Raw genomic sequence first — 16134 nt, forward strand, 5'->3', positions numbered from 1 at the left:
TGGGTGTGGGGGCAACACGAGGCTCTGAGAGGTGGGAGACAGAGTGGAGGCGACATGAGAGAGGCACGACATGAAGCGAGGTGAGGGGAGGTGTAAGGAGCATAGAGGTGAAGAATCTGAGTAAGGAGTAAGGTGGTAGTGAGAGAGGGGGTGTCTAAGAGTGAAGAGATAACAACTAGGGTTAGGGATTTTGGTTTTTATGTTTGTAAGGGTATAAATGTGATTTTGAGTAAATTTGTTAACGGGTCAAAATAGGTTGACTCGTTGGTGGCCCGTTGGTGACCCATTAAGCAATTGAATCTTAATTGGTCAACTTGTTTTGACCCAAACCCTTTAAGGCTAAACCCAAACCCACTTTTAACTTACTGTGTTCATATTAGATTAACGGGTTGTATCATATATTACAACCCCTATGGCATCACATGGCCAACAAAAGCCACCAGCAACCTACAGAGTAGCCCTCACGCTACCCAACCCCATTACGTTGCTCCTTGTACAACAATGCCACGAGATAATCACAAGCATCGCTCAGCCCATGGAAAAACCGTGAACCTTCACTCAATCGTTGCCTCCACAAAGTCGACCATCACCATGGGCACCAAGAGGACCAACGTGAATACAGCCCGAGACGCAGACTGTGTCACGTTCCGTAATGCCACTGCACCACATCGAGCCACCACCTATTTCTTATGCAATGTCCAGCAAGCACCTCGACCAATTGCTCTCTCTGACAACGATCACCGCACGGGTTGCCCGTCCACGTCCAGCAATGCATTAACATCACTTAGTTATGCCCCTGTTTCAAGCAACAAAAGTAGAGCAATCACTTCCTCCCACGGTCACTGTGAACAAGCCAGCCTCTACGTCTCTTCAGCAACTGCCACCTTGAACCAGCCTCACGCCTCCACCCCATGCAACTCCAAATTGCCACAACCCACGTAAACGGCCACCACCCACTCAACCGTCTCTATTTCCTCCACCATAGTGCCACTGCTACACAGCCCATGTAGATGCCTCCAGCCTCAATCCTTGAGCCACCAGCTGCACTGACCCATTTCTTCCCCCAACTAGCCTTAAGTCTCTCTCTCTCTCTCTCTCTCTCTCTCTCTCTCTCTCTCCCTCCCTCCCTCCCTCTCACAGCATCTATCACGTTTTCTATCTCCCTCTCCTACATTTCTTTTTGTCTAGCTCACTGTGACTCTCTCTCAAGGTCTAAGTTAATCTCTTTCTCTCTCACTTAGTACTAGGGGTGTAAGAAAAAACTGGAAAATTGATTGAACCGGATCGAACTGGTGGGTTTGGTCTGGTTTGTAATCGGTTCAATGCGGTACCATTCTTAAAAAAGAAAATCGATCCTAAATCGATGAGGTACCGATTTTCATATTTTTAAAACCGATTTAAACCAAATCAGACCGATACATAGATATTTTTAATTTTTTATATTATTATTATATATATATTATATGCTACATTTCTAATTATTATAATATGAAATTCTAATCTTATTATTCAAGTCTATTAATCTTATAACATAAAATTAATATACTAGTATAATTAAACATTAATTATACTATTTTAATCTTATTATTCAAGTTTATTAATCTCACTAACAAGTTAGACACTACTTATATTATACTACTATAATTGAACATTAAAAAATTAGTAATTGCTAATAATAAATACTAAATTCTCACAGTTAAGTTTAGTATTAAAAAAATTATAATATTAAACATATATAGTGTCACACGTGTAGATGGTAAACCAGAAAACCGGACTATACCGGACCGAAATCGAAAAAACTTAAAGTTTTGATTTTGGTAATGAATCGGTCTGTATCGATTCTTAAATTTTCAAAACCGGTATATACCGATTCGGTTCCAAAATTTCTCTAAAACCGGATTGAACCGGACCCCATATACCCCTACTTAGTACTCTTCTCTCTACCTACCTCTCGATTTCTCTGACTTATTCTGCTCACTCTCTCATGTTAACTAGTTCCTTCTCTCAGTTACAGGCTGGTATGTACATTAGGTTATGGGCTACATAATTTGAAATGGACCATGGGCTTTCAATTATTATTTACGGGTTTAATGGAGAATATGGATTTATGAGAATTCAGGCCCACGAAAGATTAAACTATTTTAGGGTTAAGATGAGAATTCCAGATTTTTAAGAAAAATAGGTTATTTTAGTATTTTAGGTTTTAATTACAAAGTACACGTTTAATTAAAAATTTATGCAAATTACATATCTATTTTATAGATTATCGATTACGTGCCAGAAATATTGGATAAGCGTTACGAGGTAAGTAGCTTGATCATAAATTAGAATTAGCATATATTAGCTAGTTACATATATTATTATTCAAGCCAATTCTTTGGAAGCTAATATTTATGTACCATGTATGTCATGATATCTGCAAGTATGTCATTCATCATAATTCATAACCATTATGTATATTATAGATATGTATGTATTATGCACCTCATGCATCTCACGTTGCATAACACACGTAAGTTTTCATAAGATCAAGTATAAGGTAAAAATCAGATTAATCAGATGATCATTCAGATGCATGTCACCAATGCAGACAAGGTGGATGTGCAACCCACAAACTCAAGCGTAGTTCACCATAGTATTTTATCCGATCAGATCAGTGGTTCCCCTTGTGGCCACATAATGAGAGATTGGTGCACAACCTTACACACAGGGTTAAGTATGTTGGTCAATCAGCCAACCAGATAAGTCAAAATAATAAGATAATTTAGATCATTCAAAAATTAGTTAATTCAAACAAATCATGCATGTCGTTAGGGGTGTAACTGGTTCGGTCCGGTCCGATTTTGGATAAAATTTAGGACCGAACCGGTATGTACCGGTTTTACATTTTTCAAAACCGATTACGCCTCGGTTACCCTCCTAAACCGGTATCTCCGGTTTTACCGGTTTCCAGTCCTGTCCAGTCCGATTTTTTAATTTTTTTTAAATGTAAAAATATATAATAAAGTGTTACCTCTTATGATAAAATGTTATTAATAATTTAATATATATTTTTTATGTTTAAAGCATGTGATCAATTAAATTTTCATCTTTAAGATTAAACTTTTATTTTATAAATTATAATAACATTATCGTATATATAATTATATTAATAACATATAATCAAACAAATTATAAATGTTCATATTTAAGATTAACATTTCATGTTATAATTTATAAATTATAATATGAAATTATTTCATATATGATATATAATTATATATTATATATAAAACGTGTATATATATATATATAATATTTTGTATAATATATAAAATTAATTTTTATATATTTTTTTTAACCGGTCCAGTTCGGTTCGGTCCGGTCCCAGAAACTACGGAACCGAAACCAGACCGATTCCGGCCGGTTTTCAAAATATAGGAACCGGTTCCGGACCGGTTCAAAAACCAGACCAACCGATCCGGTTCGGTCCAGTTTTTCGGTTTACCAGTTTAAATTTACAACACTACATGTCGTAGCATATGTATGAACAGTCATGATTTTAAATTATTAGCATAAAATATTTTATGAAAAAACAAATCTTGTTAAGTATGTTTATATTATTATGGGTTTTTTTACTGAGTCATTGTAAAAGCCTGCTAGAACTTCAACGGATGAATTTCCTTAGGCTTTAGGATCCTCATGAAAACCTCGAAAGTTTTCACAAATCAATCAATCGTGTAGGTTTTAGTTTGTCAACATAGTCAATTTTACCACTCACTCTGGTTTCAGAAATGTGATTTTATTTATTTGAAATACTTAGGAGTGTGAGGATGGGAAACGGTCTACGCCATTAGACTCAAATGAATATTTAAGATTTTATGGCACAATAAAATGATTTTCAATTTTTGGAAGAATAGTTGTTCAAAATCAAGTTTTGATTTATTCCAGACACTTTAGACTCAAATTTTGATAAACGATTTGCACTTTGAGGTTAGTATGATTATTTAAGATTGTAAAGTGCAAAGTTTATTTTTTACTTTTTCAGAGTGAATAGTAGCCTTGGTGTTAGCACTCAAATCCGTGTTTTCAAGATTACAGTGTGGAATGTCCAAATTAGGTTAGGAAAGTTTTATTTGGACACTTGGCAAGATCTTAGCCACACTTAATGAATAGTATTGGATACTTGGCACCAAGAGGAACCATAAAATGGAAATGTGAAGGAAATCAAACTTTGTGATCATGCCATCTAAACCAAACATTATTCCATCCGACCGTCGAATTTGTGTCAAACGAAAGAGGGTTTCAACCTTACTGAAATCCTAAATACTTGGAATCTAATTGAAACCCCAAATGATGGCCCATTCAGTTTAGGCTCATTAAGGCCCACGAAATTGCACCATCAATGCAAGGCTTGTAGCGGAAGTTTCCATCTGCCATGGGTGTCCTTTCACTGCCAAGTTAGCCCCAAATAGTGGTTTATGGGAAGGCCAAAAGCCATCTGACCACCACCCTTCACATGGAAGCTTCCTTGGCTAGAAACCATGTGTTGTAGCACATGGTATTAGCCACATTTTGGCTGACAAAACTACCACCAAGTGGTCGCTCTCACACCCCCTCTCAGCCCCCTACTCTATTAAAGTCGTCCATAGCTTCCACTTCACGCTTTGATCACTTTCCATTCACTTTCTTAGAGAAAACGGAATAGGTGATTTCTGATAGCTTTTCTAGCCATTTTTCTTGAATTTTTTGAAACTATTGTAAGTGTTTTCTCACAAAGTTACCTTCACATAAGTTGTTCCACTTTGAGTCAAATTTCTGTTGGTATATTTTATGTAACTTTTTTATGGCTGTTGGATGGTGAAAAGTTTGTTTAAGTATGAAGAGGTCATTCTGGGCAATAGTCTAGCTAGTGTGTAATATTTTGAGGTTTTTGACTAATTTATTGGCAAGTTCTTAGTCTCATCTTTTTATGGTTTATAGTTAATATGCTAGTATACAAGTTTGAAGATTTGTTGCATGTTATAAGTTTTTTATGACAGTTTTGTAAAGATCTAAAAAATTGAAAACTGGGAGTATGAAAACAAATTCTGTTTTGAATAAGTTTAGGCATTTTGTTGTGAAACCATACTCGAATGGCATTGATAATCACATATGATGTTTTTTGGACTTTGATCTACATGTTAGAATGTTATTTTGAGGATTTATGGTGTTGATTTAAAGATATGAAGTTTTCTGTATGGAAAGTTCCAGGTAGGTCTTGTATTTGAGGTTCTCGAGTAGATCTATGTTTTGATGCAAGTTTTGTCATGAGATCTTATGTTTGAGGCTTAGATCTATTCTAGGAATTCATTATTAAGAATATAATGTTGTTCACTTATGATTTATTTCATGAAAGGTTTCGGATATAATGGTTTGATCAAAACCAAACCACATAGCTTTCGGTTTTAGTGAAAGGGCGAAAACCGAATGTGTTATGTTAGATTTTGTGACTTTTTGTGCTACAAATTCAATTCATGTTCAGCTTCATGTTCAGTTCATATTCAGTTTCACGTTCATTTCATGCTTAGTTTCATGTTCAATTCATGTTCAATTTCACGTTTAGTTTAGTTCATGTTTACATTCAATTTCAGTTCATGTTATTTCGCGTTCAACTTTATATCATCCTTTATTTCACGTCAGTTCAGTTCATTTCATGTCAGTTCAAGTCATGTCAGCACATGTCATGTTATTTTCCAAGTCAGGTCAAGCTTACACATATTCACATTTTGCATTCATGTTTTTAATGTCATGCATGCATCTTTAAACCGTTAGTTTTAACTTATTTTTTAACTTGCTGAGATTTATAAAAAAATCTCACATGGTAGTCCCAACTACCATTTCTTTGTAATGTTAGATCATTTGCCAGGATCAAGAAATGCTACAAAGGATCAATTGGAGGAAGTCAATTAGGCAACAACAACACTACGCGGAGCTAATCGCTACGATGCTCCATTTATTGATAAGATTTTGGCTTCCTTGATCGAGTTGCACGAGCTACTCAAAGTTTCAGCTTAATAGTTATCCTAGTCTTTGCATGTGCTTAGGTTGTCTCTAGTACTCTTATGGTTACAAATCTTTTGGACATCCGATGTAACTTGAACGTCTATTATCTTCAGTTTATGAAATATGTTTTAATATTTTGGGATATATCTTATCTGGTGCATAGTATTGATCAAAGAAAAAAAATTATCCGCTATGAATATTTGGTAGATGCATGCTACGTACATTGTATCCTTAATTGTCATGAAAGAGGGCAGGTAACTTTGTGTTGCATGTCACGACGCTTCAGAATTTGTCCTATCCCAAGCGGAATCTGGGGGCGTCACAGTCATCGATTCATTTTAGTTTTATGTTTTTAAACCACACCAGGTGAGAATATTTATGAAGGTAGAGCTGCAGGACGGGATTTGGTCCAGGGAGGCGTGACAGAGGCCTAGATCATGCACAAAGATTAAGTTATGATTTTTATAGTACAAAGTTCGAGAAATTATTAATAAATGCTTCTGCGCACTTTTTTATATTTTCAGTATATTTTTTATAAAGAATGATTTTATTTATTTTATGGAATCTTTTGTACTTGACGCTTCCTTTAGAATAAAAGAAAATATTTTTAAGTCAAGTTGAATAGTAACACTTCCTTTAAACTGTCAGTTTAAGTTATTTGTTAACTTGCAAATCTCACATGGTAGTCCCACTTACCGTTTCCCCGTAATGGTAGATCATGTGCCAGGATCAGAAAATGCTACAAAGGATCAATTGGAGGAAGTCGATTAGGCAGCAACGACACTACAGGGAGCTTATCACTGCGATGCTCGGTTTATTGATAGGATTTTGCCTTCCTTGGCCGAGTTGCACGAGCTACTCAAAGTTTCAGCCTAATAGTTATCTTAGTCTTTGAATGTGCTCAGGGAGATCTGTCTCCAATACTCTTATAGTTACAGATCTTTTAGACATACGATGTAACATGAACGTCTATTATCTTCAGTTTATGGAATATGTTTTAATGTTTTAGGATATATCTTATTTGGTGCATAGTATTAATCAAAGAAAAAATTTATCCGCTACGAATATTTGGTAGATGTATGCTAGGTATATTGCATCTTTAATTGTTATAAACGAGGGCAAGTAACCTTATGTTGCATGTCCCGACACTTCAGAGTTCGTCCGATCCCAAGCGGAATCTGGGAGTGTCACAGTCATCGACTCATTTTTGTTGTTTTATGTTTTTAAACCACACCAGGTGATAATATTTATGAAGATAGAGTTGCATGACGAGATTTGGTCCAGGGAGGCGTGACAGAGGCCTAGATCATGCACATAGATTAACTTCTGCATACTTTTCCATGTTTTTAGTATATTTTTTATAAAAAATGATTTTATTTATTTTGTGGAAACTTTTGTACTTGACGCTTCCTTTAAAATAAAAGAAAATTTTTTTAAGTCAAGTTCAGTAGTAATTCTCCAGCTCCCAAGAAATTCTCAAATTGACTTTATTCTTAACTGTGAGGAGTGGGTTGTTACATCAAGTGTAAGGAGACACTTGGCATGCATGCAACATGTCCCTTAGAGTTCTAATAAATCAATGGTGAGGTTGATGGAAGGAGACCCATGCATACTACAAGAGAACCCATCATATTAAGGTTTCGACTAGCCCAATCATTAACGTCAGAGGAAGTGAGGTTGATTGAGGGGAAGGAAAAGGGGCACATTGATGGCACACACCCTTTACACAACATGACACCATCCATGCCCTAAAATGCCACTTGGCACTCATGCACAAGATGGCTCAAGTGTCACTTAATTTTTCAAGGTTTTGTAATCATGTGGTACCTTGGAAATAAGCATATAAGAATAATAAAGAAAGAGGATCTCAAGATTGGCCTCAAGGGGGGAGATACTCGACCACAACAAGAAGCTGCCTCTTGGCACCCATGTGTCCCTTGAGTTTTCAAGAATTGTCTAATGATGGGAAGCATGGAAGGTGTGGCTAACAAAGAGGAGGCACCACATAGCAACCATGCATGGATGTTTCTTATAATTTCAAGGAAGCAATAATAAGGGAGTAAGATAGAAGTTTCAGTAATGGAAGAGCATGGCACTTGGCACAATACTCATGTGAGACTCTTAGGTTTCTAAAGAGAATAATCATGAAGAAGACATTGAAGGGTTTCGGCTAGTGCCACTTGTTACACATGCAAGGTGTTTTTACATTTTCAAGGAGAGCAATTATGAGGAAGATGAAGAGGATTTCAGATTTTAAGGACAACACCACTTGACAAAATGATTATTTTCAAGAATACTCTTTCAGATTTTTGGTCCCCATGCCCTAGTCTAGTGTGCCGCCCCTCTTCACCAATGAAACTCATTGACTTTGGCCAGCTTTTTAATCATTTTAGTCAACATAATGATGAGGTTTTAGATCTTGTTGTTGCTTGTAAGAAATCTAGAAAATTTTAGAAGGAAGAGGTTTGGAGCTTGGTCGAAAATCACAAGCAATTTGCCCCTCACCTTTTCAATTGTGCTGCCAACCCTTTCCACCACTCATATTGGTTCTTTTTGTTTGACTTTTAATTATTTCTGGTCAGTTATATTTATGGGAAGAAACTCTCATTTATTGGTTGCATTGGTTGGAAATCAAACAAAGGAAGTGAAGTCATAAAAGCCTATGTTGAGCCATGCTAGCAGCCACACTCTTGCCCATAAATTTTCTACACAATGCCACCCATATCACCAATAAGATTATAGGCATTTGTTCAGTGGATGATCATGATTAGTCAGTGTAATTATTGAGGTTAGATCTTACTTACTCTCACAAGAAAGTTAAACAAGATTTGAGAAGTGGAAGGCAAGAAGTTGGCTAAAATCCTTCCTCTAAGGATTCCATCAATTTTGACGCCCACCTTCACCTAATGGCATTCAAGCATTTAAAGGTTAGTGATAGGGCATTTATGAAGAGTCATTAATGGAGCCTATGTGAAGTTGTATAGCACTTAAGAGGAGTCATTAATGAAGCTCGTGCGGAATTGCATTACATTTAAAGAGGAGCAACTAATGGAGTCATGAGAAACTACATTTGCATTATGTGCCACTTAGAGAAGCACCAAGCATGCTCTTGCCGCCCACTTCCACCAATGGAATACATGCAATAACTTAGTTCTGTTATGCGCTACTTGTCCAATATGCAGTAGCTTAGTTTTGCACCCCTATGGAGCCTCAAGATTAGCACAATCATTAGGGAATCTAAGACCATCCACTTGACGATAAAGCTAAAGCAAGGAAAAAGAGAGTTTGGGCAGATTTTAGTATAAAATCAACCATTTATCTTCTATTTTAGAAGGGCACACGAAAATCCCACTTAGTTCCTTGCTTTTCTCTTTTTCTTCTTTCTTCTCACGTGCATACATAAGGTTTCAGCTGCCCCACTCTCAAATCAGAAGCAAATCACACGAGAATAGTGAGAACCAAGACTGTTGGTTACAACAGTGCAAACCGAGCCTTATCTTCAAGGTTTTCAACTTGGTAAGTAATCTTTCTCTACATATTTTTTTTAATAGATGTTAGAAGGTTGAGTTAGTATTCTAATGGAAGAATTTTTTTTGGAAAAGAGTAATTGATTTATGGTGTTTGTGAGTTAGTATTTCAATTGAGGACTTCTCTAACATTAGTATACTCTTATTTTAACCCATGGAGATTATACTCTTTGTAAGTAAGGAAAAGTTTATAGCTTAGTCTCTAACTTACTCTTAGATAATATACTTATATTTTTGTGTAAACTTTACATTTATATTGTTTGTTTTGTTTAATGAATTTTCTACTTTCAAATGTCACATGATATGATCGATTTTCCTCTATCGTATGCTTGAATCTTCATGATATGCTCAAATGAAGCTTGCTAGAATTTTGGTTTAAATGACATGATTGGAGCTTTGAAGTATTGATACAGGCCACGTTAAAATCATCATGTGTTATGTCCATGTATATGTATCCGAATATTCTAATTATTTCAACCCATTCTCATGATGCATTCTCTGCAAAGTACAAGACGTGGTTACATGAAAAGTTGTATGGTTTCATTACAAGTTACATGTCACATGTTTTTGAGTTGTGTATTTAAAGAAATATACTTTTGTCACAACTCCAATGCTAGGATGGGGAAATATTCTAGTAGAATTTTCATGTCCACTCTAGAGTGCTTAAATTGGTAACCCATGGTTGACGAAGTACAATCAATGGACTTCAAATGGGTTCTTTCTAAAGGATTCTGGAGCGTAGTAGCACGATAGCAACACCTAACGCTAGTGGGTACAACATATTGTAAATACAGTCAAGGTGAATTGTGAACTGCCTGAGCATCGCTTTATATGAACGTAGTCACACCCAGTCAAAGGGTCAGTAAGGTGATGGGGTAACTAGCTGGGAGACCATAGTTCATTGGGGTAGCCATGAGGTGTCCATACATTATTATATAGAATAAGTGTACAAGTGGTTAAAAAGAAATGGTATTTGTTACATAGTTATATTGTTACTTTGTTACATGGTTATAAGATCATTATTTTTTAAAAAGGAATCTAGATAGGAGAAAAATGTGTTTTTTTCAAAGTGCACGTTCATGCTCATGGATTCATGTTCATTGTTTACCTTATACATGCTTATGTTATCTTTGTATATGTTTTTTGTTTAACTTCCTAAGATTTCTTGAAATTTCAATGCAGTAGTCCCAACTATCATTTCTCCCGGAATAGTAAAACTTTTAGTAAGGCCAGGAGTAGCGATGATAATTAAGGTTGAGGATGAGCTCGGCCCAAAGAAAAAAATGAATTTAGTCATGATTTAATTGGAGAAAGTAACAATTAGAAGACACTTTAATGATTTCTTTTTAGTTAAAGGCTTTGAAGACATCTGTTACATTGAGGTGTACCAAAGAGTTTGATACTCCATTACTATCATGTATGATTCGGTTTATGCCTTACTTGATAAAATTCGAACAAGTAAGGTATGATTTAAAGTTATGAATGAAGCTGAGATAATAGTTTATTTTGGTACAACATTTTATGAAATGACTCATTTCGGTGCAATTACTTCATACCAATAGAATGCATGTCAGGTGCATTTCATGTTAACCATCATGTATGGGATATGTAACCTAGTGTTACATGTCCTAATGCTTCAATGACCACCTGATCCCAAGTGAGGGTTAGGGGTGTCACATAGATTCCATGAGAAATTTGTATGGCATTCCCAATTCAGTGGACATGACTTTCCTTGACTTCCATCATGGCATTGTCAATTCTGAATGGGTCGTCGAGTACATTGGGCTCAGTGACAGAACCAAAAGTTTTTCTGAGGGGAGCCAATTTTTTTTATTGTGTGACATGTTCATGTAAAATAAAAGGAGACATCTCTTAATCTTAATTTTACAAAAAACCATCAAAACATAACCATATATAAAAATAGATTTTGATCATTTGCTATATGGATGTAGAAATAAAATTCTAAAAGCACAACTTAACACTTGTTTCAAATTTCTGACTATAGTACTTCATGAAATAAAATTCATTCACACTTCAATAAATAAGGCTTTTTGCGGCGATTTTATGTCGGTTGGAAATAAAATAATAAAATCGCCGCAAAAAGGCTTTAATTACGGCAATTTTTACATTGTCGCTATTTTTTTACATAAAATTTTGAAACTGATTTTTTGCGGCGATTTGTGAACTTTTTGAGACGATAAAATTCACTGCAAATACTAAATTGGTCTTTTGCAGCGATTATTCACTATTTACGACGAAAAAATTTGCCGACATATTAAAAAAATTGTTACGATGGTTTGTTAATTGCTGCAATTGCAATTAAAAAAATTGTTACGATGGTTTGTTAATTTCTGCAATTGCAAAGTGGTCTTTTGCAACAGTTTTTTCACTTTCAAAATGCTCAAAAAAACTATTTCCAATGAATCTTTGATCGATGCAAAAAAAAAATAATGAAACTAATACTTATTTTCGCCGATTTAAATTTCACCGGTGACTTAAAAGCGCGAGTTTGGATAATACTGAGGAAGAAATTAATATTTAAGTTTTTGTAGCTACTTTTATAGCTATTGTGGCAAATTTTTTCCGCCGCAATAAGCACTTTTTGCTTCAGCAAAATTTCGTTTCCGTCGCCGTAAAATATTTGGGGCCACTTAAAATATTATTAGCGGCGCTATATACTCGCCGCAAAAAGGTATTAAAATTAAAAGCCTCGCTCTTTTTCCATTCATTTCCCTCCATCCCTCTCCCCCCCACCCCTTCTCGCCCCTATCTGTCTCCAATCCCTCCGTCTTACTCAACCCATGCCGCCACGCACAGCCCATCACCAACGTTCCCACCACGCCACCACCACCTCACCTCGAAGGGCACCCGCTCCTTCTCCCACAGCCCTCGCCGGATCTCTGCCCTCCTCAAATCTTGTGTCACCCTTCTCTCTCTCAGATTTCTCTATATCGCAGCCGCTAGGGGTGCCGTTCGCCACCACCCACATGTCGACACTGTCGCTAGTTCTCCATCGAAGCCCCCTTCTCCTCCACGCCTAGCCCTGCAGTCCGAGGCCCTCCCTCTCCTCCTTGCTTTGTTCGCAGCCCACGGCCACTAGGTCTCCCCAGCGCCACCGTGCTCCTCTTGAGCCACCACTCCAAGCCAAGCAACCACCACGACCACCCCTGATATTGCCTTCTATTTTCACATTTATGGGTTCTTTTTATTCTTGTTATATTTGCTTGATTTCTTATTTTACTTCTGTTTGGAGATTGGGTTTTGTGTTTATATCTGTGTGGTCGCTAGTTTGTTTATGGGTTTGTTTATATCTATGTTTATATTTGAAACATTTGAGATTCTTTCCCCTGGATGAGAACTTAATTCCATCAATGTGTGATTTATAGATATCGTCTACATACAATACTGGTACCAAAATTGTCAAGGTGAGTCTTTTAATGTTTCAAATGTATGAGTAGATTAAGTCAAGGTATAATGGTAATTGACCTTGAATGGTCTTCAGGCATATATCAGTGCATACATATACATATGGCCTTATAGATAAAAGTCTCTTGCTAAATGAAAATATGTTAAGTTACTCAAGCAGCAGGTTTTGTGGCCAAGTTGGAATAATATACTTTGTAGCAAGTTCTCTATATCTAGAGTGCTACCTCTAGTAATAATACAACTTCTCAATTTCAGGATTTTTTGGGTTCTTTTTTTATTCTTTACTATTTTTGTTTAGGTCTTTCTCTTGTTTCAAGCTCTTAGTTTTTTTGTTGCTTATTCATGTTGCCTGGTTATGCTTTTTCTAGACTATTTTAGTTTTAATTTGGGTCTGAATTCTTATAAAAAGAAGATATTGCCTAGAATTACTATGCATTTTGATTGGTGTTCACCCCTTATATATTTGTTGAGACTATATTAGTTTATCAAGTTTGTTAGTTTGTCAATTTGTTTCTTTTTTACCTATCGTCGAATGCAAAAAAAAAGGTAGATGGCGCCACTATAACCACTTATACGTACAGTACCATTTTTTGCCTCGAGGATCGATAACAAGTATTTTACTTCTGACCTTAAAAGAAAAATTAATATATAGATGCTAATTGAAGATTTTACCAAAACCATAGTTTTACTTTTCACTTATATATTTACCATATTATGAAGAAAGGCTCTCGAATATTACTTCTTAGTTCTTATTCATTATTTTTTATAAGTTTTTCATTCCAATTCAACTTAATTCATTTTCCAATATTGAATAATAACATTTAATTAGTTGCGTGATATATCATGCAGAGCATGAGAAAACCAAAGTTGTTCTGGGTTTCAGCTAAGACCCTTTTTGTGTATGTGATCCTCTCAACCCTTCTGATCTTTGCATTCAAGGTTGATCATCATGGCATTAGCGCGGTAAGTTATTTGCAAGGCCCTACTTCCTATTTGGAGACTCAAAGGTTCACTTATGGCTGGCCAACGTAACCAAAATCCTCATTACTAATTAATTTTTAAGCTGTTTTGATTTGTAGATTGGAAAACTACAAGAAGGATTGAACCCACCTTCATGGCACATGTTGCATTTTCATGGTATCCACCTAGGGCTGGTAATGAAGACAAGGCTGGTTACTAGCATCCTATCCTTCACAGTATATTTTGTTTCTCATCAATATTCAATATTTGTAATGTTTTTCTAGTTTTTATAACCATAAAATGCTAATCGATTTTTGTTTTAATTTTGTTTCAAACAGGAAGGCATTGTTGTGGGAAGGACTTTTGCTGCTCTAAAGGACTACCGAGTAGATGGAAACAAGGAAATGATAGCTATTGGGTTAATGAATATGTTTTCTACAACTTTTTGTTTCCTTCTATGTAAAATGCTCCATTTAGCTTATTTTTTCCTTGGCTCATCATGCACTTTGAATGCTTGCAAGGGAGCTTTATCAGCCTATAAAGCCTCATGATTGCTTTTGGAGCATAGGTATGTTATCATCAAATACCTGCTTGAACTAGTTGAAGCTTAAAATTTGATTAGTCTACTCAAGACAAATTGCAAGTTGATTAAGTTCGTGAATGGAAGACATTAGTGGGAAGTTCTTACTATTACCACCCAAAAATGCCAAATATATGGTTAAATCAATCATATAAATTATGTACATATTTGTGTGTTTGGGCAGAGTTTGGTAGTCCATTATTTTTGTTGTTGTTTTTATCAACAGCCATGAATGAAAATGAAGTCTCTGGTTCCTTTATGAGATTGATGTGCTAAAACCTATGATTCAAGGTTATGAACCATGGTTTGCAAAAGTGTTGTAATGGGGTGTCTAAAATTTGTAATAACCAGTTGTAGGAGAACTTGTCACTTAGTGTGATGATTGTGAGAACCCTTTCACTCTCTAATTTCTTGTTTGGGTGTTTTTTTGATTTAGTAGTTTGCACATGCATTGAGTGGAGCTAGGTAATGTGAAAAAAGAAAAGATGTGGGAACCGAATTTAGAAATTTATAGTGAATATAATTTGGATGTGCATTATATTTTTTATTTATTTTGTTTTGTAGATTTTTTTTTTTATTATTTTCTGAAACATCATTTCCAGCGAGTTCAGTTCACGCAAATAAATTTATCATTTCCAATGATGCATTTAAATGTTGCAAAAGTGTCCAATAATTGCAGCGCTTTTTTATTTTTTTGCAGCGATTTATTAACGACACTATAATGTATTTGCAATGCGGTCGGTCACTTGGTGGAGGCCTTTTTGCAGTGCCAAAATGCATATTTGCGGCAGATAGGGAAATGCTGCAAATAATTTTTGTTTCAAAGTTTAATTGTGATTCGACGCTTATTCTTATCAGCATCCGATCTTTGGCAACCAACATGCAACGATTAAAGATTTGCTACAAAAAGGTATTAGCGGCTTTTTTGGGGCTTTTAGCAGTGAAGTTGAAGCGCAGGAAAAGACCAAAATCCTTATAGTGTCATTATTATTTTTCTAATGAAATATTTAGAATTTCTTTCTTCATAGAAACTATTAGATGATCTTTTAAAATATCATCTTTCACTCTAATATGTAAGCTAGAAGATTTTGGAGAGCGTATGGGGATTATAAATTTTTTGGGGACCCATTTTCTATTTACATAAAATTATGAAAAAAAACTTAGGGAATATTTTGGATTTAAAAAAAAAAAATGGTGGTGTCAGGCCTTGAATGTAGTTCCACTGTTGATTGGACTGTATATCGGTATTTTTTTATGGGACTTCTTGGGCATGGCTTTTGCCTAGCTTTTACCCAATGTCTAGAGAATTATGTTGTCTGACCTGTTACGTTGTTTGAAGACAAGCCTTGGAGGCCGCGGGGGAGGAGAACCCCGATCTCACTACTTGCAAGTTTTTCTATGTTCACACATCAGGCAGCATGACGGGTGAAAGAAATATAATTGGCCCTACCTCCAAGTCAACTCCACGCAAGGTCTCCTCTGCACAAGACTCCAACTCAGTATCATCCTTGTCAACCGAATCCTCTAGAATTCCTTCTTATTAATTTTGTTTTGGTTCTTGTTGAATTGTACAAAAGGAATACTTTTTGTTGTAACAAATCCTGCTCTAGGTTGGGT

The sequence above is a fragment of the Juglans microcarpa x Juglans regia genome, chromosome 8S (assembly GCF_004785595.1).
Source record: "Juglans microcarpa x Juglans regia isolate MS1-56 chromosome 8S, Jm3101_v1.0, whole genome shotgun sequence".
Taxonomy (NCBI): Eukaryota; Viridiplantae; Streptophyta; class Magnoliopsida; order Fagales; family Juglandaceae; genus Juglans; species Juglans microcarpa x Juglans regia.